Source organism: Schistocerca cancellata, chromosome 12 (assembly GCF_023864275.1).
Source record: "Schistocerca cancellata isolate TAMUIC-IGC-003103 chromosome 12, iqSchCanc2.1, whole genome shotgun sequence".
Classification (NCBI taxonomy): domain Eukaryota; kingdom Metazoa; phylum Arthropoda; class Insecta; order Orthoptera; family Acrididae; genus Schistocerca; species Schistocerca cancellata.
In genome coordinates, this window is record NC_064637.1 from 125,509,561 (window position 1) to 125,534,657 (window position 25,097).

Below are 25,097 nucleotides of genomic sequence, written 5' to 3' on the forward strand. Positions count from 1 at the left end.
AAGTAAAATTTTTAAAACGAATCATGGCCACCGTAAAACGCTTTATGTGCTACAAGAGTGTACTTTGGATTTCTGTTCTATCAATAATAATCACAAACTTTTAAGTTTTGAAGTGAACAATCTCCGAAATGTTAGACTTACATGCGTCGACAATAAACTTTCTCAGATGGCATTTGCCTAGCCGTGTTTGGAGTAAGAAAACAAATACGTTGTCCATGTCTCCCCCTTACCCCACCCCTCTCTCTCTCTAGCATCCCCTCAACAATTTTTTGTCAACTTCCTTTTCTTTTCGTCAACCACTTGAGGCGAAGCTGTTTGCTTCAACAATATGTCGGCTGATTTTCTGCTAAAAAACTGACCATTCTGGTGTAGTACTCCGCCTCTAATTATTTCGACACTGACACTACGCTACAGCCAGCTTCGTTCTCTCATTGTTTCCTACTCATGCAATCGCAGTTTTTATTCTCGTATTCTAATTGCGTATTTTGGTTTCATTTCCATCGCGCACGGCTGAAACGTATTTCCCATCGTCCTCCCCTGAAATTTCCTGTTACCTCGCATCTGGTTTCATAATTCTCCTGTATACATTGAGACGGGGTGCTATGGTGTTGGAAATTAATAGGCCGGAAAAAAGAATGCCGCTATAAGTGACACATTCATCTGGGAACCTTTTTCCGTTCAGACTGGTGAATTACCAACTTAACATAGTACATGCACTGAAGTATATTCTGGGTTTTGCAACGCACATAACATGGCTGTGGATGTTTTTTAATGGCACTCCTTCTAAGTGAGCGAATTCAGATGTTTTCTCAACTTCCGATACCAATATTTTCGCCTAGCGGTTGATGATTCCTTCTTCAGTGAAAGTGCTGCGATTGGCAAAACAGTGACTTGATCGCACCTTACAAATTCGCCATACGCGTCCACAATGGTCAGGATTTCTGGACGATTTCACAGTTGGTACTTCCGATCTCAAACTCATTCACATAATCTGGGTTCGAACATGGAGCCTTGGTAAAGGCAGGTTTGCATCCACTACTGTGATCCCGACATCACCATCCATGCTGTTGTCTGAACTGTTAAACCAAATGTTCCCAACGAGATATGCTCAAGTTTCTGATGTCCCCATTTGCAGTTCTGGAAGAGAATCGTGAGCCAGACACTGTTCGAGTTGTTGAAGCTTCCTGAACAGTGAGTGTATCTGACGTAGTTGCCAGGACTGCTGTTGTATTATTGCTGACGTCTGCAGTCATAGAAATCAACTACTCGTAGTTTGCAAAGCACATGAAATAGCACACACTGTAGAGTATAGATATATAGGCGTAGAGTGCACTTTTGTTAAACCCTGTATTCTAGTCCATGTTCAAGAAACCTCCGAGTGACATTCCGTCCACTTCGATTTACGCGTTGTTCACAGTATTATGGAGGTACTCGACATTGAAAAGTATTGTATTCCTTTGGAAAAGTATTGTATTCTTTTGCCACTGATGTATGAGATGGTGCAACCTGTTCTCATGGAATAAAACAGTTTGTGTGTTTTTTAAACAAATTGTTCATTCAGTTTAATTTATTTGTTGTTTTCCTTCCACAAAATACAAACAAAGTCAGCAACGGAAGCTTGTGTGTCTTCACAAGTCAGAAACTACTACGATTTATCGCAGTTCGTCGGTCATTCTGTTGACATTTCATAGTCACCCTTACAAGGTGAGTGAAGGGAAGATACAGAGAAGATCCAAAGAAGAGCCGTCCGTTTTGCCACACGCTTATGTAATAAGCGCAAGTAAGTCTCTGAGACACTCATCCAGCAGTTACTACGAGTGAAGCGTTTCGTATCAAGTAGTAATTTACCATTACAACTGCGTGAACATACACTGCAGTACGAGACAGTAAACTACTGGCAACTAAAACCGCAACACCAGCAAATAAAAAAAAATTTACTCGCTATGCATACTAGTATATATCCACAGTGTGGCTGTAATTAAACTTTTGCTACTTGAGTCGGTCTAGGTGGAAAACTATTTGCCGTACAGGTATCCAACAATACAGGAATCATATACAACACACTAGACTCGCATTTAGGAGGACGACTGCCGTCCTGATTTAGATTTTCCGTGATCTCCCTAAAACGCTTCAGACAAATGTGTGGGTTATAATTATTGTGTTGGCAGAAGAGCCAACACCGTGCTGCTAGAGGAGGCCGAAATGCACGCTTTTAAGCTCACGCAGGCTGGCGTGAGGTCTGGAAAATGACAATGTAATTAATATAGCCAATAAGCTACGTTGTTGCTGGAATACTTAACTTTAATCCATAATTGGTGTACATCGCTCTTGACTGTACAGGTTTTACAATCTCAATATTAACTGGTAATGGCGCCTTGCTAGGTCGTAGCAAATGACGTACCTGAAGGCTATGCTAACTATCGTCTCGGCAAATGAGAGCGTATTTGTCAGTGTAGCTTCGCTAGCAAGTCGGCTGTACAACTGGGGCGAGTGCTAGGACGTCTCTCTAGACCTGCCGTGTGGCGGCGCTCGGTCTGCAATCACTGACAGTGGCGACACGCGGGTCCGACGTATACTAGCGGACCGCGGCCGATTTGAAGGCTACCACTTAGCAAGTGTGGTGTCTGGCGATGACACCACAATAATCATAACTCACATGCTCCAAAATAATGAAAATTGAGATGCCAGCATATTCTCATATAGCTTTATATATAGAACATAAGTCACGAAACAGTTATTCACATTTGGCACAAAATCCTTGAGAAAACCGGTGTCAAACTTCATGGTTAGTTTCAAAAGTCTCATGATACGCGGGATCTTGTGAGTTTTGTACCGTACCTCATCGACCAATCAGTGATTAGCTCACTCGGCGCCATTTTCTTGTGTAGCAGTAAATATTGATGCCAGTGGAATGTGTTTTCTGTTCTGTTCAGTTACTTTGGGGAATATAATTCAATATAGTGGTTGGAATAAAACTCATTTGAAACACAAGTCATGGAAGAAAACGTTTCACACTTTGGAGAAAGAGAAATGGAAAATTTGTAAATTTCTTTGATCGTTAAACTGAAGAAATGTGCACGGTAGACATTTCTTTTATGAAATTGCAAACGGTATTCCAAACTAGAGAATATCTCTTGTAAACTAACACAAGGAAACTCCATAAAAGATGATTAACATCGGAATGTAATATTATATATACACTGTAGAAGAGAAAGTGGCTTGCAGTCGGAACCAAAAAGTGTTGCATATCGAGTCGCAACACGATAGTTCCCGCGAAACCAACATCGTCCGAACAGCTGAGTACCAAAACTCACATGATCCAAAATGGGGATTGTCAAAACTTACATGTTCCATAACTGATTAACAAAACTCACATGATCCATAATATAACCTTAAATAATTGTAATTTCTCAATAAACAAACATAATCTGAAATATACATAATGATTTATAGCCATTGTTCTTGCACATACTAATGTCAATATATGGTGTGGTGTCACCGCCAGACACCACACTTGCTAGGTGGTAGCCTTTAAATCGGCCGCGGTCCGTTAGTATACGTCGGACCCGCGTGTCACCACTATCAGTGATTGCAGACCGAGCGCCGCCACACGGCAGGTCTAGAGAGTCTTCCTAGCACTCGCCCCAGTTGTACAGCCGACTTTGCTAGCGATGGTTCACTGACAAAATACGCTCTCATTTGCCGAGACGATAGTTAGCATAGCCTTCAGCTACGTCATTTGCTACGACCTAGCAAGGCGCCATTACCAGTTACTATTGATGCTGTAAAACATGTACCGTCAAGAGCGATGTTCACCAATTATGGATTAAAGTTAAGTAGGATTTGTGTCCTTTTTTGCTAGTCTAATTTCCTTGACCTGTTCCAGACCTCGCGCCAGCCTGCGTGAGCTAAAACGCGTGCCTTTCGGCTTCCTCTCAATTTAGTGGGTTGGTCTCCTGCCAATCCACGACGCATGTAAAACACGTTTTTAGTCATTTGTGAAAATTTATGTTTGTGGAGCATGTGAGTTGTGCTTTTAACCTACTCAAATGTGGGGATGGTTTCTTTGAAAGAACACGAGCGACTCTACCCTATCCTCCCCTAATCCGATGGGAGCGCTGGCCTCGCTGTTTGCCCCCCCCCACCTCCCCCAACCAACCGTGTGCTGTAGGATTTGTGTTGTTAGTAGTGTTAGTGTCATGACTAGCCGTTAGGCGGCGGTACTGGTACGGCGACGTAGGGCTGGAACACAAGCATCACTGTGCATGACATTCGTAGACACTCAACGTGGGTCTGGACAAGGTGAGCAGAGCTTTACCCGTGAAGCTGTTTTATCAAAACAACAGCAACAGTGATGCTGCTCTTCAAAAATGTTCAAATGTGTGAGAAATCTTATGGGACTTTTAACTGCCAAGGTCATCAGTCCCTAAGCTTACACACTACTTAACCCAAATTATCCTAAGGACAAACACACACACCCATGCCCGAGGGAGGACTCGAACCTCCGCCGGGACCAGCCGCTTAGTCCATGACTGCAGCGCCCAACTGCTACGGTCGCAGGTTCGAATCCTGCCTCGGGCATGGATGTGTGTGATGTCCTTAGGTTAGTTAGGTTTAATTAGTTCTAAGTTCTAGGGGACTTATGACCTAAGATGTTGAGTCCCATAGTGCTCAGAGCCATTTTGAACTTCCCTACAAAGAATTCCAATCCACAACTGTACACTTACTCACACGACATTCATGCACTCACAGCCACACAGGATATCACAAACACCAAGAGTACGTCATTTTCATGATGTCTCTCGAGTCGAGCTTAGATTTTTCGAACCATGTCCCTCTTCTAATGGATCTCCACAACCTATCTCTGCTGCAGCGCCATACGAATAAGTCGTGAGTACGGCGACGAGATACACTTGTGAGGCGCATTTGTTCGCCGCACTCACGACATCGAACATACTCGGCAATGAGACCACGCATTTGTAAAAACAAATCGTGGCCAGCATGTCTTCGCCCACACCCTCTCGTAAATCATCAAGGTTCATCGCAACTGATAAATCCATACCTACAAACGACTATGAGATACTAATATTCCTCTAAAATAAGAAACTACTAGCCCTAATTACCTCAATATCACTACGAATGAAATTAAGTTCAAATGGCTCTGAGCACTATGGGACTTAACAGCTATGGTCATCAGTCCCCTAGAACTACTTAAACCTAACTAACCTAAGGACATCACACAACACCCAGTCATCACGAGGCAGAGAAAATCCCTGGCCCCGCCGGGAATCGAACCCGGGAACCCGGGCGTGGGAAGCGAGAACGCTACCGCACGACCACGAGCTGCGGACGAAATTAAGTACCGAATGAATTAGAAACAACCAATTAATTTAATAAAGGCGCGAGAAGAATGTTTTCAACAATATGAAGCGATCTCTTTTACAATCACATTCAATTATTTTAACGTACAATGATAGCGCTTATCGGGGACATAGAACTGTTTTTATTATCTATGGCTCGAAGACATTACTATCTGTGAGTAATGTATGACGCCATTGGTCAAAGCCGACGGTTTGTATCCCCTGCTTCACTAGACCCCCACAAACGACGTATAGTCAAGTGTGATCTATTAATGAATACCAGCTCGAGAACAATTCAGACGGGAGCGTTCAGTTCTAATTAAATAATTTGACTCTTTCTTCGGAAAAGAAGTGACTGCACGGATCCTTTTTTTTCCCACCAGTGTTTCTAAGAACTGAAGGCAAATCTGATTGCTATGCAACAGAGCATCGACTAATATTTCTCCGCAAATTTGTTTAACACTTTCAGCTTCAATACAGCGCCTGCAGCAGCTGGAGCAGATCGCCATAACAACGGAAGCAGATAGCGTGAAAGTAGTTTCACCCATCGCCCTGTGTCCCTCCAACGGTGTATGTATGCACCACAACAGAACACACACACACACACACACACACCCCAGGAACCGCGGTGTTGGCCGTCGAATGGCGCTAGCTGCGCAGCATTTGTGCACCGCCGCCGTCAGTGTCAGCCAGTTTGCCGTGGCATACGAAGCTCCATCGCAGTCTTTAACTCTGGTAGCATGCCGCGACGGCGTGGACGTGAACCGTATGTGCAGTTGACGGACTTTGAGCGAGGGCGTATAGTGGGCATGCGGGAGGCCGGGTGGAAGTACCGCCGAATTGCTCAACACGTGGGGCGTGAGGTCTCCACAGTACATCGATGTTGTCGCCAGTGGTCGGCGGAAGGTGCACGTGCCCGTCGACCTGGGACCGGACCGCAGCGACGCACAGATGCACGCCAAGACCGTAGGATCCTACGCAGTGCCGTAGGGGACCGCACCGCCACTTCCCAGCAAATTAGGGACACTGTTGCTCCTGGGGTATCGGCGAGGACCATTCGCAACCGTCTCCATGAAGCTGGGCTACGGTCCCGCACACCGTTAGGCCGTCTTCCGCTCACGCCCCAACATCGTGCAGCCCGCCTCCAGTGGTGTCGCGACAGGCGTGAATGGAGGGACGAATGGAGACGTGTCGTCTTCAGCGATGAGAGTCGCTTCTGCCTTGGTGCCAATGATGGTCGTATGCGTGTTTGGCGCCGTGCAGGTGAGCGCCACAATCAGGACTGCATACGACCGAGGCACACAGGGCCAACACCCGGCATCATGGTGTGGGGAGCGATCTCCTACACCGGTCGTACACCACTGGTGATCGTTGAGGGGACACTGAATAGTGCACGGTACATCCAAACCGTCATCGAACCCATCGTTCTACCATTCCTAGACCGGCAAGGGAACTTGCTGTTCCAACAGGACAATTCACGTCCGCATGTATCCCGTGCCACCCAACGTGCTCTAGAAGGTGTAAGTCAACTACCCTGGCCAGCAAGATCTCCGGATCTGTCCCCCATTGAGCATGTTTGGGACTGGATGAAGCGTAGTCTCACGCGGTCTGCACGTCCAGCACGAACGCTGGTACAACTGAGGCGCCAGGTGGAAATGGCATGGCAAGCCGTTCCACAGGACTACATCCAGCATCTCTACGATCGTCTCCATGGGAGAATAGCAGCCTGCATTGCTGCGAAAGGTGGATATACACTGTACTAGTGCCGACATTGTGCATGCTCTGTTGCCTGTGTCTATGTGCCTGTGGTTCTGTCAGTGTGATCATGTGATGTATCTGACCCCAGGAATGTGTCAATAAAGTTTCCCCTTCCTGGGACAATGAATTCACGGTGTTCTTATTTCAATTTCCAGGAGTGTATGTTGTGCCGCGCGTTCATGCCGGGTGTTGGCCCTGTGTGCCTCGGTCGTATGCAGTCCTGATTGTGGCGCTCACCTGCACGGCGCCAAACACGCATACGACCATCATTGGCACCAAGGCAGAAGCGACTCTCATCGCTGAAGACGACACGTCTCCATTCGTCCCTCCATTCACGCCTGTCGCGACACCACTGGAGGCGGGCTGCACGATGTTGGGGCGTGAGCGGAAGACGGCCTAACGGTGTGCGGGACCGTAGCCCAGCTTCATGGAGACGGTTGCGAATGGTCCTCGCCGATACCCCAGGAGCAACAGTGTCCCTAATTTGCTGGGAAGTGGCGGTGCGGTCCCCTACGGCACTGCGTAGGATCCTACGGTCTTGGCGTGCATCCGTGCGTCGCTGCGGTCCGGTCCCAGGTCGACGGGCACGTGCACCTTCCGCCGACCACTGGCGACAACATCGATGTACTGTGGAGACCTCACGCCCCACGTGTTGAGCAATTCGGCGGTACGTCCACCCGGCCTCCCGCATGCCCACTATACGCCCTCGCTCAAAGTCCGTCAACTGCACATACGGTTCACGTCCACGCTGTCGCGGCATGCTACCAGTGTTAAAGACTGCGATGGAGCTCCGTATGCCACGGCAAACTGGCTGACACTGACGGCGGCGGTGCACAAATGCTGCGCAGCTAGCGCCATTCGACGGCCAACACCGCGGTTCCTGGTGTGTCCGCTGTGCCGTGCGTGTGATCATTGCTTGTACAGCCCTCTCGCAGTGTCCGGAGCAAGTATGGTGGGTCTGACACACCGGTGTCAATATGTTCTTTTTTCCATTTCCAGGAGTGTATTTCACTGTTAGGGGTATCAGAAAGACACTCGCTTGCGACTCAGCCGTTTTTGCACCAGGGTTCCTTACCGCAAATTGATACATGCAGTCCTCTTCATCGTCCCTGAAACTTTGTAACGCCATCGCGGAATCGACGTGTATGTGACGACTGTGGTTGCCCCACAGCTTTTACATATTGGAAAAGCGTCACGATTCACCGCCAAGAGCTGCTGATAAAAATTTCTTTATGATACAATCTGTTTCGACGACAGACAAAGTAGTCATGACATATTTACAACAGCATACAAGGCGATACGAAATCAATGGCGTCACGGAATATGACATCCACTCTTCACAACTGTTGTCAGTTACATCGGCAGTAGCAGGCACTGTACTCCATGTTACAAAAAATGGTTCAAATGGCTCTGAGCACTATGGGACTTAACTGCTGAGATCATCAGTCCCCTAGAACTTAGAACTACTTAAACCTAACTAACCTAAGGACATCACACACATCCATGCCCGAGGCAGGATTCGAACCTGCGACTGTAGTGGTCGCGCGGTGCCAGACTGTAGCGCCTACAACCGCTCGGCCACTCCAGCCGGCCTCTTCGTGTTACACTGTCAGCTTACAATTTTATGACAAGAGACACTCCACATACTGCCGACTGCACATATGATCACTATAATTACAGGTAAGAGCGAGAAAAATCAGAGAAATGCTTATCACTAAACCGCTGTCCTGGAGCCCGTTGCAAGCTGCCTATCCGACAGACTCCAGGGGCACAAAAATTTGATCTTCAACGTTTCACATAATTATCGATCGAACTTAAAAGATTTGTTTAAGTAGAAAGGCACCTACTTTGCACGATACAGGAACATTTTATAAATCAATTTGACTTACATTACAGAAGAATTTTAGACCCACAGTGTCTGCCATTTATATCATGAAGAAATTTTATTTATAAAAAATAGTCTGTCGAGTGTATTTGTAACGTATCGATGTAGTGTAATGCATCAAATTACTGATAGACAATTTTCCATAGCACGAGTTTGTCAGTCATTTGCGTAACAAATCGACTGCGAAGCCTTTAACTTCCTTCGATACACCAATAAAGCTTGGTCACGTGAAAGGATACATTCTCTTTGAGCACTAAGCAGAGTACTGTTCAGTAAAATAGCACACGGCAGGCAGAACAGCAGTAACGGGGAGAGCGAATCGTGGTCGAGTATTGGGCGAGATGTGGCGGTGATCGGTTGCCTCAGCTGACGAGCTCTGGGTCACAGCAAGAGGTTCCCTTTTGAAAACGAGAAACTTTTGGAAGTGGAGAATAGCTAAGGATCGAATATTCTTGGAGGAAAGATTTTTGGAATTTGGTTATGACACTGAAACGAATCTACAACCAAAAGGTACGAGGATTGGAACTTTAATAGTTGCAACTATTTATTCACAACTCGTACAAAAAAGATACGTGTTTCAAAGTTTTACTGGCCATCAAAATAGTCACCAGCATTGTGTATAACCCGTTGCCAGCGATGTGGAAGTCGTAGGATACTCTTAGCAGTGCCAGTTGTGTTGACAGCTCGAGCGGCGCGGTCTATTGCCCGACGAATTTGTAGCAATTCTGAAGTGAATGCCGTGAAGTGTTTCCTTCAGTTTAGAAGTCGAGTTGAACTCACGAGGACTTAAGTCATGGGAGTGCAGTAGGTGGTATAGCACTTAGCAGCCCCATCAGTCAAACAAATCAGTAACAAACTGCCTATTGGCTTCTGTCTCGGGTTCTTCGGCCGACGTTCATCTAATGATTTTTCTGACGTTTCGCCAGCACGAGTGGCTGGCATTGTCAAAGCTTCACCCTCCATTGCCGGTGGTGAACTGGAGCCGAGCTCGCGGCCGCAGACTATATGTACCTGGCGCGCCAACGTCCGAGGGCTTCTCCGCAGTCATTGCAGGTTGGGGCAGGTGGAGAAATCGGCCGTGGCAGAGCACGCACTGAATGAGACCGACCACGTAATAAAATTCGCCGACACGAAAGTTCTGGCTGTAGAGAAGCACTATCACACGCGCTTGTTCAAAGAAGCTGTAGAAATACAAAAACACGCGAACAGTTTCAACAAGAAAGAGGAAAGCCTTAAGGTAAACGGATCCTGGCTTCCCGTACTGCAGCGAACGACCGTCGCAGGTAGCAAGAGGAGAACCGCACCGGAAATGACCGCGGAGAAGCCCTCGGACGTTGGCGCGCCAGGTACATATAGTCTGCGGCCGCGAGCTCGCCTCCAGTTCACCACCGGCAATGGAGGGTGAAGCTTTGACAATGCCAGCCACTCGTGCTGGCGAAACGTCAGAAAAATCATTAGATGAACGTCGGCCGAAGAATCCGAGACAGAAGCCAATAGGCAGTTTGTCAACAAGTGGCCACGAAAGCCTTAACAAATCAGTAACAGCTTGCACTGTACGTGCTTGAGCATTATCCGTTCGAACTGTCAACACAACTGGTACTCCTAAGAGTCTGCTACGACTTCCACATCGCTGGCAACGGGTTATACACAATGCTGGTGACTACTTTGAAGGTCAGTAAATGAAACACGTATCTATTTTGTACGAGCTGTAAATAAATTGTTGCCACTATTAAAGTTCCAACCCTCGTATTTGTCGTATTACTTTGAGTGCATTTAGCGATTACTTTAGTTTGTTAATTTTCGTTGTACAGTGATTTCGAGTGTTAGGTAAAGGAGACAATTTATCAGTCATATGTCCAAGGTGTTAGCAAGTTACATCCACTTCTGTTAGAGGGAGATTTTGATTAATAAGTTAGTAGAAAAACTGATAGCAACTTTATACTTCAGTAATTCTTGGTGTCTATGATAGAGTTAAAAAGAATGAGTAATTTCCCTTTTCTTAAATGACATATTTTGAATACATTTTGAATGCAGTGAGTACTAAGAGTATGCTAAATTACAACATGCGGTTGCCTTTCAGCTTATTACGATGCAACAGCATTGTCACTGGCAGCTACGCCGATACGGAAGAGAACTGAGCGTCCGTCGGAGGTAAGTTGTTATGAGGGCCTAACTACAGAACTCATTTTGAAGAAGACTTCCTTTCGCGTGCAGTGAAATAAACAAGAGATGAACAGATTCTCGACACGTAATGTATAGCCACTGTAAGTATTTCCACGACAAGGTTACTTTCCTTTAATACTGACAATATTCAAAGTTCCTTTCATTAGAAATTTCCAAACTAAATAAATTTCATTTTATTACTTTCCGCAACTTCCCATCATTAAACATCATTCATTACACACTTACGTACTTAAAAATTTAAAATGCTGTCATACTCTATTCGTTAAGAAGTGTAATCTTATGTTAAAAGTTCAACACAATAAACGCAAACACTACAGTCATAAGCCGTGTGTGTGTGTGTGTGTGTGTGTGTGTGTGTGTCTCGAGACAGCGTAGCTAACGGCCGACAAATAGACTTTATTAATCGAGTGTTTGAGAATGATGCCACCTAGCAACTTCCAATAAACATTAAACATAATTTCGAACATTTTCAAAACTGTTTTTCGCTCACAGGCTTAAAGTCAATTATTTAGCACATGAACTGATTTGTAAAGCAGTCAGAAGTCTGAAGCTGATTAACACACTAGGGTTCGATTCTTTAAGGTATAGGGGGTTACTGATACAAAAAATGGTTCAAATGGCTCTGAATACTATGGGACTAGGTCATCAGTCCCCTAGAACTTATAACTACTTTTAGAACTACTTAAATCTAACTAACCTAAGGACATCACACACATCCATGCCCGAGGCAGGATTCGAACCTGCGACCGTAGCGGTCACTCGGTTCCAGACTGTAGCGCCTAGAACCGCTCGGCCACCCCGGCCGGCTGGTTACTGATACAGTGTAGTAGGAAGAATACACGAATAAATTTGTATTTGATTTGGGATGGACACGGTCCGAAATCCAGAACTCGGAGCTCCACGTCTGGGAGCAAACACTGTCTCTAAGCCAACTGGACGCTGAGACGAGGCAAGCTTGGATGACATTGTATGGTACTTGAACTCTCTGCCAGAGTTCAGACATGGTGAATGGTGGCATGCCGGTCTCTAGGTATAAAACAGGACGGGATGTTTTTGACAGTTCTGGCGAACATGCTGGCCAAGGCAACAGGTGAAACACAAGCATGCAACTCAGGACAACATGTGCAACAAGTGGTCTTCCGTCACACAGACCTCTATAGTAGAGCACAGTGACTGGCCTCTTAATACGATAGTAATGTAATGCTTGCTGTTAAGGTTACAGCTATGTGAACCAGAGGTGATCGTTTCGGGTAACCAATGGAACATCACAGCATCAGGCCAGGCTTGAGCCCATATGATGACTGCTAAAGCAACCTCGTAGCATCCATTCTCCCCATTGTCATCACACACGGATACATCGAACGTGATGCTGTATGCTGGAGCGTGTCTCGTTTGGAAGATGCCCTCCTCTGTCACTCCTCTGTACAATGTTGCCATCAGTTGCATCACGGTAGGCAGGCCTCTCTCAACCGCCACATCAACATCGGTCACTATGCTATCCGTGCTGGACCATAGGTCGTCACACAGGTAATTTATTTGCTGCAAAAAAGCCATTTCCAGACTCAAAGTAGGTGAATGGATGTATGATATGGCACGCCTGAGAGAACAATATCTCTGCCTCCTCGGCACTTGTCACGTAGCGCTGTTGAGATCCCGCACGGCGTTGAGTATGGCCCTGATATACACGATTCCACATTTGCTCCAAAATCGTGACTTCCTGATAAACTAGAGCAACAACGTCAGGAACGGTAAACCACAGTCTCTTCTCAACACAATTCTGGCTCTGCTGTATTCTGGGACATTGTATTGTATTGTATTGTATGTAAACCGGGGTCCTAGAAACGAGCCCGCATCTCGTGGTCGTGCGGTAGCGTTCTCGCTTCCCACGCCCGGGTTCCCGGGTTCGATTCCCGGCGGGGTCAGGGATTTTCTCTGCCTCGTGACGGCTGGATGTTGTGTGCTGTCCTTAGGTTAGTTAGGTTTAAGTAGTTCTAAGTTCTAGGGGACTGATGACCACAGATGTTAAGTCCACTAGTGCTCAGAGCCATTTGAACCATTTCAACCTAGAAACGACGGAGAGGCTCCGTCCCTGCCTCAGCCGCAGTGGTCCACAGCCCCACGACGACTACCGCAATCCACTTCATCCTTCCGCTGCCCCACACTGAACGACTCCTACAGGGTTATTGTGTGGTTCGGCCCCCGGTGGACGCCCCCCCCCACCCCCACCCCCTGGGAGCGCCTCCCACCAGACGAGTGTAACCCCCATGTTTGCATGGTAGAATAATGGTGGGCGTACGTGGATAACTTGTTTGCGCAGCAATCGCCGACATAGTGTAGCTGAGGCGGAGTAAGGGGAACCAGCCCGCAGTCGCTGAGACAGATGGAAAACCCCCTAAAAACCATCCACAGACTGGCCGGCTCATCGGACCTCGACGCAAGTCCGCCGGACGGATTCGTGCCGGGGACCAGGCGCTCCTTCCCAGTCCGGAAAACCATGTGTTAGACCGCACGGCTAACCGGGCGGGCATCCTGCTGGGACATACTAGTAGATGTTCCCTTGCTGAAAACTGGTTGTTTATCTACTGTTGGCTAGGTAGGCCTATCACAGCTTCACGAGAGATATTTTCGGATTTGCTACAGTCTCTTCACACCTACAGCATCAGCAGGAGACTGTACTTACCTATGTAGGCCATCCTCTACGACTTGGATGAGGGGCTGAAAGGGTAAGGGAAACAGGAAAAAGATAGAGGAACCCCTCCACAGCAGGGTAAGAACATCACGGTTAAGATGGTATGCGCACTTAAAGAGAATGGAAACAAAGAGGATTTCCAAGACGATACATGAAATGGAGATTCGAAGGAAACGAGCAAGAGGAGGACCAAAGGATAGATGGCTCAAAGGTGTGGAGGAGTGTTTTGAAAAAAGGGGCGAGGACTGGACAAGAGAACGCAAAACGATGGTGGAAAAACAGGACTAGACTGCGAGGCTTATCTTCCAAATTGACCCAGCCTGGAGCTGGAAATTGTTCAAGATGATGATGATGGTGATGATGATGATTAGTAGAGGTTTACCTTGTTACACAAGGCATAACACGACCTTCTCACAAACTAACATTCACGAGTGATTTCTGAATGAGATACTTGCTAGATGATCTTTCTTTATACACAGAACAAAAATTGCATCACTCCACACAGTTTATGTGGGCGCTTTTAAATGCTAGTCATTTGCATAAACGACCGAGCGAGGTGGCGCAGTGGTTAGCACACTGGACTCGCATTCGGGAGGAAGACGGTTCAATCCCGCGTCCGGCCGTCCTGATTTAGGTTTTCCGTGATTTCCCTAAATCGATCCAGCCAAATGCCGGGATGGTTCCTCTGAAAGGGCACGGCCGACTTTCTTCCATAATCCGATGAGACCGATGACCTCGCTGTTTGGTCTCTGCCCCCAAAACCAACCAACAATTTGCATAACGAAGCAGTTAGGACACTTACTGCCAATTTGACGTTCCTGTCGTGTAGCCTTCTTTGTGGTCCAATTTTTATGATAGCAGCGTACTACTTCCTACTACGCTACTGGCCATTAAAATTGCTACACCACGAAGATGACGTGCTACAGACGCGAAATTTTACCGACAGGAAGAAGATGATGTGATACGCAAATCATTAGCTATTCAGAGCATTCACACAAGGTTGGTGCCGGTGGCGACACATACAACATGCTGACATGAGGAAATATTCCAATCGATTTCTCATACACAAACAGCAGTTGACGGGTGTTGCCTGGTGAAACGTTGTCGTGATGCCTCGTGTAAGGAGGAGAAATGTGTACCATCACGTTGCGGTTTATGGTATCGCGACATTGCTGCTCGCGTTGGTCGAGATCCAATTACTGTTAGCAGAAATTGGAATAGCTGGGTTCAGGAGGGTAATATGAAACGCCGTGCTGGATCCCAACGGCCTTGTATCACTAGCAGTCGAGATGACAAGCATCTTATCCGCATGGCTGTAACGGATCGTGCAGCAACGTCTCGATCCCTGAGTCAACAGATGGGGACGTTTGCAAGACAACAACCATCTGCACGAACAGTTCGACGACATTTGCAGCAGCATGGACTATCAGCTCGGAGACCGTGGCTGCGGTTACCCTTGGCGCTGTATCACAGACAGGAGCGACTGCGATGGTGTACTCGACGACGAACCTGAGTGCACGAATGGCAAAACGTCATTTTTTCGGATGAATCCAGGTTCTGTTTACAGCATCTCGATGGTCGCATCCGTGTTTGGCGACATCGCGGTGAACGCATATTGGAAGCGTGTATTCGTCATCGCCATACTGGCGTATCACCCGGCGTCATGGTATGGGGTGCCATTGGTTACACGTCTCGGTCACCTCTTGTTCGCACTGATGGCACTTTCAACAGTAGAGGTTACATATCAGATGTGTTACGACCCGTGGTTCTACCCTTCATTCGATGCTTGTGAAACCCTACATTTCAGCAGGATAATGCACGACCGCATGTTGCAGGTCCTCTACGGGCTTTTCTGGATACAGATAATGCTCGACTGCTGCGCTGGCCAGCACATTCTCCAGATCTCTCACCAATTGAAAACTTCTGGTCAATGGTGGCCGAGCAACTGGCTCGTCACAATACGGCAGTCACTACTCTTGATGAACTGTGGTATCTTGTTGAAGCTGAATGGGCAGCTGTATATGTACACGCCATCCAAGCTCTGTTTGACTCGACGCCCAGGTGTATCAAGGCCGTTATTACGGCCAGAGATGGTTGTTCTGGGTACTGATTTCTCAGGATCTATGCACCCAAATTGCGTGAAAATGTAATGACATGTCAGTTCTAGTATAATATATTTGTCCAATGAATACCCGTTTATCATCTGCATTTTTTCTTGTTGTAGCAATTTTAATGACCAGTAGTGTACATACATCTTGCAAAATTTAAACTATCATCTCCAAAGTGTTTAAGACGAAGTTGTAGATTGTTTCGTTCACTACAGAAGAGGTCACTAATCAAAATTCATATGCGAAGGCTACGTAAATACACCACAAAAAAAAAAATTAGTGCACCTGTAAAGACGACGTTGATTTTGATCCTTTGATGGCATATGCCACCTGGGGAATAGTAGATGTACAGCTAATGATTCTGGACATCCACGCTGCGCAGACGCCCACTGAGATAGTCGAATTTTAAGGACAGCAGTCGCAGATCGTACAGCTACCAAAGCACAGGTAAGAGGGCTTGTGAGCCCAGACATGTCAACGAGAACTGTTGTGAACCAGCAGTGCGACTACGGGCACGCACCCCTCTAGCCGTCTTCCACTCATACCGTAGCATAGATGTACACAACTTAGCTGGTGCAGTTAGTAGGAGTAATCCACTGAATTACAGGCCCATATCGTTGGGAGAGCCAGTCCTGACAAAACTCTACCATCTGGTGAGGAAGATGTATGAGACAGGCGCAGTACCCTCAGACTTCAAGAAGAATATAATAATTCCAATCCCAAAGAAAGCAGGTGTTGACAGATGTGAAAATTACCGAACTATCAGTTTAATAAGTCACAGCTGCAAAATACTAACACGAATTCTTTACAGACGAATGGAAAAACTGGTACAAGCCGACATCGGGGAAGACAAGTTTGGATTCCGTAGAAACATTGGAACACGTGAGGCAATACTGACCTTACGACTTATCTCAGAAGAAAGATTAAGGAAAGCCAAATCTACGTTTCTAGCATTTATAGACTTAGAGAAAGCTTTTGACAATGTTGACTGGAATACTTTTTTTCAAATTCTAAAGGTGGCAGGGGTAAAATACAGGGAGTGAAAGGCTATTTACAATTTGTACAGAAACCAGATGGCAGTTATAAGAGTCGAGGGACATGAAAGGGAAGCAGTGGTTGGGAAGGGAGTGAGACAGGGTTGTAGCCTCTCCCCAATGTTATTCAATCTGTATATTGAGCAAGCAGTAAAGAAAACAAAAGAAAAATTTGAAGTAGGTATTAAAATCCATGGAGAAGAAATAAAAACTTTGAGGTTCGCCGATGACATTGTAATTCTGTCAGAGACAGCAAAGGACTTGGAAGAGCAGTTGAACGGAATGGACAGTGTCTTGAAAGGAGGATATAAGATGAATATCAACAAAAGCAAAACGAGGATAATGGAATGTAGTCGAATTAAGTCGGGTGATGCTGAGGGAATTAGATTACGAAATGAGACACTTAAAGTAGTAATGGAGTTTTGCTATTTGGGGAGCAAAGTAACTGATGATGGTCGAAGTAGAGAGGATATAAAATGTAGACTGGCAATGGCAAGGAAAGCGTTTCTGAAGAAGAGAAATTTGTTAACATCGAGTATAGATTTAAGTGTCAGGAAGTCGTTTCTGAAAGTATTCGTATGGAGTGTAGCCGTGTATGGAAGTGAAACATGGACGATAAATAGTTTGGACAAGAATAGAATAGAAGCTTTCGAAATGTGGTGCTACAGAAGAATGCTGAAGATTAGATGGGTAGATCACATAACTAATGAGGAGGTACTGAATAGGATTGGGGAGAAGAAGACTTTTGGCACAACTTGACTAGAAGAAGGGATCGGTTGGTAGGACATGTTCTGAGACATCGAGGGATTACCAGTTTAGTATTGGAGGGTAGCGTGGAGAGTAAAAATCGTAGAGGGAGACCAAGAGATGAATACAGTAAGCAGATTCAGAAGGACGTAGGTTGCAGTAGGTACTGGGAGATGAAGAAACTTGCACAGGATAGGGTAGCATGGAGAGCTGCATCAAACCAGTCTCACGAGTGAAGACCACAACAAGAACATCGTTGACGTCGATATGCAGCAGTATTTTGCAACATATATTGTGTTCGAACATTATGAATTACCTCGAAGAAAACGGTCTATTGACACACAGTCAATATGGGTTTAGAAAACATCCTTCCTGTGAAACAGAACTAGCTCTTCAGTCACACGAAGTGTTGAATGCTATTGACAAGGGATTTCAGATCGATTCCGTATTTCTGGATTTCCGGAAGGCTTTTGACACTGTACCACACAAGCGGCTCGTAGTGAAATTGCGTGCTTATGGAATATCGTCTCAGTTATGTGACTGGATCTGTGATTTCCTGTCAGAGAGGTCACAGTTCGTAGTAATTGACGGAAAGTCATCGAGTAAAAGAGAAGTGATTTCCGGCGTTCCCCAAGGTAGTGTTATAGGCCCTTTGCTGTTCCTTATCTATATAAAGGATTTTGGAGACAATCTGAGCAGCCGTCTTCGGCTGTTTGCAGATGACGCTATCGTTTATCGACCAATAACTGAAGATCAAAACAAACTGCAAAACGATTTAGAAGAAATGGTGCGACAAGTGGCAGTTGACCTTAAATAACGAAAAATGTCAGATCATCCACATGAGTGCCAAAAGGAACGCGTTAAATTCGGTTACACGATAAATCAGGCTAATCTAAAAGCGGTACATTCAACTAAATACCTAGGTATTACAATTACGAACAACTTCAATTGAAAGGAACACACAGAAAATTTTGCGGGCAAGGCTAACCAAACACTGTGTTTTATTGGCAGTACAGATATAAAATGTAACAGACCTACTAAGGAGACTACACTATGCTTGTCCGTGCTCTTTTAGAACACTGGTGCGCAGTGTGGGATCCTTACCAGATAGGACTGACGGAGTACATCGAAAAAGTTCAAAGAAAGGCAGCACGTTTTGTATTATCGCGAAATATGTGAGAGAGTGTCACAGAAATGTTACAGGATTTGGTCTGGACATCATTAAACGAAAGGCGTTTTTCGTCGCAACGGAATCTTCTCACGAAATTCCAATCACCAACTTTCTCCTCCGAATGCGAAAATGTTTTGTTGACACCGACCTACGTAGGAAGCAACGATCACCAAGATAAAATAAGAGAAATCAGAGCTCTCACAGAAAGATATAGGTGTCCATTCTCTCCGTGCGCTGTACGAGATTGGAATAATGGAGAATTGTGAAGGTGCTTCGATGAACCCTCTGCCAGGCACTTAAATGTAATTTGCAGAGTATACATGTAGATGTAGATGTTAGAGGATCGCTTGGAAGTTGGAATGACACGCCGTGGTCTTAATTGATGAAGGCACATTCTGCCTGCAAGCAAGTGATGGTGTTTTTCTGTAGACGTGTTGGGCGCTGTCTCGTAGGGTGCATTCGTCCAAGACGCACTGGCCTCACCCGAGGCCTTATGGTCTGGGTGTGATAAGCTACAACTCTCATTAACCTTCGGTTTTTCTGAAGGGGACGCTAACTAGCGTTCGGTATGTGCAGAATGTCGTTAGACCGGTTCTTTTGCTGTTCTTGCAACAGGAAGGTGATGAGTTGTTCCAACAGGATAATGCTAGGCCACATACTGCTCGTGGACCTCAAAACGTGCTCTGCAAGAGGTGCAGCAACTTCCCTGGCCAGCATTATGTCCGGGCTTGTCTCCAATCAAGCGCATGTGGGAAATGATGGGACGAGAAGAGGCTCGTGCCACTATTAACCAACAACTCTTACAGAAATACCTGAACAGATCGACCAAGAGTGGCATAACGTATCCCAGGACAGTATTCGCCATCTGTACGATCGACTGGACGCCAAAATGAATGCCTGCACTGCCGTCCTTGGAGGCTACACCACGTACTAATACAGGTGTTTCAGAATGGGTCGACGCCTGGTACCTCAGAACTGCTTGTGCTATTGATCTGTAAATGTAACCTTTTCATGTACTCCATAGGCACTGCTGCAACATTAAATCTTTAGTAAACTGGTAACCTCTACCAGGCTGCACTAAGTACACTACTGGCCATTAAAATTGCTACACCAAGAATAAATGCAGATTATAAACGGGTATACATTGGACAAATACATTATACTAGAACTGACATGTGATTACATTTTCACGCAATTTGGGTGCTTAGATCCTGAGAAATCAGTACCCAGAACAATCATCTCTGGCCGTAATAACGGCCTTGATACGCCTGGGCATTGAGTCAAAAACAGCTTGGATGGCGTGTACAGGTACAGCTGCCCATGCGGCTTCAACATGATACCACAGTTCATCAAGAGTAGTGACTGGCGTATTGTGACGAGCCAGTTGCTCGGCCACCATTGACCAGACATTTTCAGTTGGTGAGAGATCTGGAGAATGTGCTGGCCAGAGCTGCAGTCGAACATTTTCTGTATCCAGAAAGGCCCCTATAGGACCTGCAACATGCGGTGATGCATTATGCTGCTCAAATGTAGGGTTTCGCAGGGATCGAATCAGGGGTAGAGCCATGGGTCGTAACACATCTGAAATGTAACGTCCACTGTTCAAAGTGCCGTCAATCCGAACAAGAGGTGACCTAGACGTGTAAGCAATGGCACCCCATACCATCACATTGGGTGATACACCAGTATGGAGATGACGAATACACGCTTCCAATGTGCGTTCACCGCGATGTCGCCAAACACGGATGCGACCATCATGATGCTGTAAACAGAACCTGGATTAATCCCAAAAAATGACGTTTTTCCATTCGTGCACCCAGGTTCGTCGTTGAGTACACCATCGCAGGCGCTCCTGTCTGTGATGCAGCGTCAAGGGTAACCGCAGCCATGGTCTCCGAGCTGATAGTCCATGCTGCTGCAAACGTCGTCGAACTGTTCGTGCAGATGGTTGTTGCCTTGCCAACGTTCCCATCTGTTGACTCAGAGATCGAGACATGGCTCCACGATCCGTTACTGCCATGCGGATAAGATGCCTGTCATCTCGACTGCTAGTGATGCGAGGCCGTTGGGATCCAGCACGGCGTTCCGTATTACCCTCCTGAACCCACCGATTCCATACTCTGCTAACAGTCATTCGATCTCGACCAACGCGAGCAGCAATGTCGTGATGCGATAAACCGCAGTCGCGATAGGCTACAATCCGACCTTTATCGAAGCCGGAAACGTGGTGGTACGCATTTCTCCTCCTTACACGAGCATCACAACAACGTTTCACCAGGCAACGCCGATCAACTGCTGTTTGTGTATGAGAAATCGGTTGGAAACATTCCACATGTCAGCACGTTGTAGGTGTCGCCACCGGCGCCAACCTCGTGTGAATGCTCTGAAAAGGTAATCATTTGCATACCACAGCATATTCTTCCTGTCGGTTAAATTTGGCGTCTGTAGCACGGGGCCAGACAGTTTAGTTACTAGTATCTACATGAGAAACAGTACTGTTTCATACGTCAGGCCAGGGAAAATTGACGGATGTTTTTGCCCCCACCAGTCTCCCAACCACTGTGTGACAACCAGTAGGGTTCGCATCAACCATGCGACGGGTCATTAGTGTGGAGCGTCACGCCACGGCCCGGATACCGGATTCACTCGCAGTCGCGGAAGTGTTGCGTGGGCGGTCGGCAGGCTATGCCACTCCGTTAGCACGGTGCCGTGCGGTGGCGCTAAGTGAGTTAGCGGGACCCTGCAGGTGGGCTGAGCCTGTGTCTCGAGACCGGCCGCTGCCGCTACTGTCTGGCGGTGGGAGCCACAGCTGGCCCTGGGACACCAACTGCCGGCCTGATAGCAAGCAACTGAAATCCTTCAGCAGAGGAAAGTCCACTGGACCTAACGGCATACCAATTCGATTCTACACAGAGTACGCGAAAGAACTTGCCCCCTTCTAACAGCCGTGTACCGCAAGTCTCTAGAGGAACGGAAGGTTCTGAAAGGTCGGAAAAGAGCACAGGTAGTTCCATTTTTCAAGAAGGGTCGTCGAGCAGATGCGCAAAACTATAGGCCTATACCTCTGACATCTATCTGTTGTAGAATTTTAGAACATGTTTTCTGCTCGCGTATCATGTCATTTCTGGAAACCCAGAATCTACTCTGTACGAATCAGCATGGTTTCCGGAAACAGCGATCGTGTGATACCCGACTAGCTTTATTTGTTCATGACACCCAGAAAATATTAGATACAGGCTCCCATGTAGATGCCACTTTCCTTGACTTCCGGAAGGCGTTCGATACAATTCCGCACTGTCGACTGATAAAAAAACGTAAGAGCCTACGGAATATCAGACCAGCTGTGTGGCTGGATTGAACAGTTTTTAGCAAACAGAACACAGCATGTTATTCCCAATGGAGAGACGTGTACAGACGTTAAAGTAACCTCTGACGTGCCACAGGGGAGTGTTATGGGACCATTGCTTTTCACAATTTATATAAATGACCTAGTAGATAGTGTCGGAAGTTCGATGCGGCTTTTCGCGGATGATGCTGTAGTATACAGAGAAGTTGCACCATTAGAAAATTACAGCGAAATGCTGGAAGATCTGCAGCGGATAGGCTCTTGGTGCAGGAAGTGGCAACCGACCCTTAGCAAACACAAATGTAATGTATTGAAAATACATAGAAAGAAGGATCCTTTATTGTATGATTATACGATAGCGGAAGAAACACTGCTAGCAGTTACTTCTGTAAAATATCTGGGAGTATGCGTGCGGAACGATTTGAAGTGGAATGATCACATAAAATTAATTATTGATAAGGCGGGTGCCAGGTTGAGATTCATTGGGAGAGTCCTTAGAAAATTTAGTCCATCAACAAAGGAGGTGGCTTACAAAACACTCGTTCGACGTATACGTGAGTGTTGCTCATCAGTGTGGGACCCGTACCAGGTCGGGTAGACAGAGGAGATAGAGAAGATCCAAAGAAGAGCGGCGCGTTTCGTCACAGAGTTATTTGGTAAGACTGATAACGTTACGGAGATGTTTAGGAAACTCAAGTGGCAGACTCTTCAAGAGATGCGCTCTGCATCACGGTGTAGCTTGTTGTCCGGGTTTCGAGAGGGTGCGTTTCTGGATGAGGTATCGAATATATTGCTTCCCCCTACTTATACCTCCCGAGGAGATCACGAATGTAAAATTAGAGAGATTCGAGCGCGCACGGAGGCTTTCCGGCAGTCGTTCTTCCCGCGAACCATACGCGACGGGAACAGGAAAGGGAGGTAATGACAGTGGCACGCAAAGTACCCTCCGCCACACACCGTTGGGTGGCTTGCGCAGTGTAAATGTAGATGTAGATGTAGATTAGATGTAGAAGTTAACTGCCCACTGTAGTGGCAAAGCAACACAAAGCTAACAGTGCCGCCCTCCATCACGGAGCAGCACTGCCACGCATCTATCTCGATAACTTTCTGTAAACACTGCTGCAAAGCTTCCATGAGTCAGAAGACAAGTGTCACTAGACCACCAAAAGCTGCTGCAATGTGCATTTATTTATCGACAGTTGTTGCAAGTGCCTTATACGACAGTTGGTGGTCTAAGTTAATCTACATGCCTACAACCAGGAAGTCCAAATAGATCTGTCTGCCGAGACGTTCTAGCTCGTTTAGTGTCGCCCAGGCTACAGGTGCAGTGTGTAACTGCGGACGCGAGCTTGATTTACACTAATAGAGGACTTCCACCCAAACCTACAGACGTCAGACACTCTGAACTGTACCAAACGTTGTATATCGATAGAGTATCAACCAAAACTCGTACTTCGTTCATACTATGTGCTGTCGTTCATCAGAACGGGCGATAACGTTAACTAAAAGTAACACCAGAAATATGGAGCACATGAAAAGCGTAACTGTAAGTTACAGTTGTGCGTTACTTCCGTGGGGAATCTGGTATAGCGTTATATTCTCGAACCAAGGTTCCTGGGCTCAAGCCCCGAATTACAAGAATCTTTGTTTTTCACTATATTACGCAGTGTCTTCAAAAGGCTATTTACAATTTGTACAGAAACAAGATGGCAGTTCTAAGAGTCGAGGGACATGAAAGGGAAGCAGTGTTTGGGAAGGGTGTGAGATAGGGTTGTAGCCTCTCCCCGATGTTATTCAATCTCTATATTCAGCAAGCAGTAAAGGAAACAAAAGAGAAGTTCGGAGTAGGTATTAAAATCCATGGAGAAGAAATAAAAACTTTGAGGTTCGCCGATGACATTGTAATTCTGTCAGAGACAGCAAAGGACTTGGAAGAGCAGTTGAGCGGAATGGACAGTGTCTTGAAAAGAGGATATAAGATGAACATCAACAAAAGGAAAACGAGGATAATGGAATGTAATCGAATTAAGTCGGGTGATGCTGAGGGAATTAGATTAGGAAATGAGACACTTAAAGTAGTAAAGGAGTTTTGCTATTTAGGGAGTAAAATAACCGATGATGGTCGAAGTAGAGAGGATATAAAATGTAGACTGGCAATGGCAAGGAAAACGTTTATGAACACGAAAATTTTGTCAATATCGAGTATAGATTTTAGTGTCAGGAAGTCGTTTCTGAAAGTATTTGCATGGAGTGTAGCCATGTAAGGAAGTGAAGCATGGACGATAAATAGTTTAGACAACATGAGAATAGAAGCTTTCGAAATGTGGTGCTGCAGAAGAATCCTGAAGATTAGATGGGTATATCAGGAAGTGATAAGAATGTACTGAATAGAACTGGGGAAAGAGGAATTTGTGGCACAACTTGACTAGAAGAATGGATCGGTTGGTATGACACGTTCTGAGGCATCAACATATCACCAATTTAATAAAATGGTTCAAATGGCTCTGAGCACTATGGGACTTAACATCCTTGGTCATCAGTCCCCTAGAACTTAGAACTACTTAAACCCAACTAACCTAAGGACATCACACACATCCACGCCCGAGGCAGGATTCGAACTTCCGACCGTAGCAGTCGCGCGGTTCCGGACTGAAGCGCCTAGAACCGCTTGGTCACAGCGGCCGGCACCAATTTAGTACTGGAGGGAAGCGTGGAGGGTAAAAATCGTAGAGGGAGACCAAGAGACGAATACACTATGCAGATTCAGGAGGATGGAGGTTGCAGGAATTACTCGGAGATGAAAAAGCTTGCACAG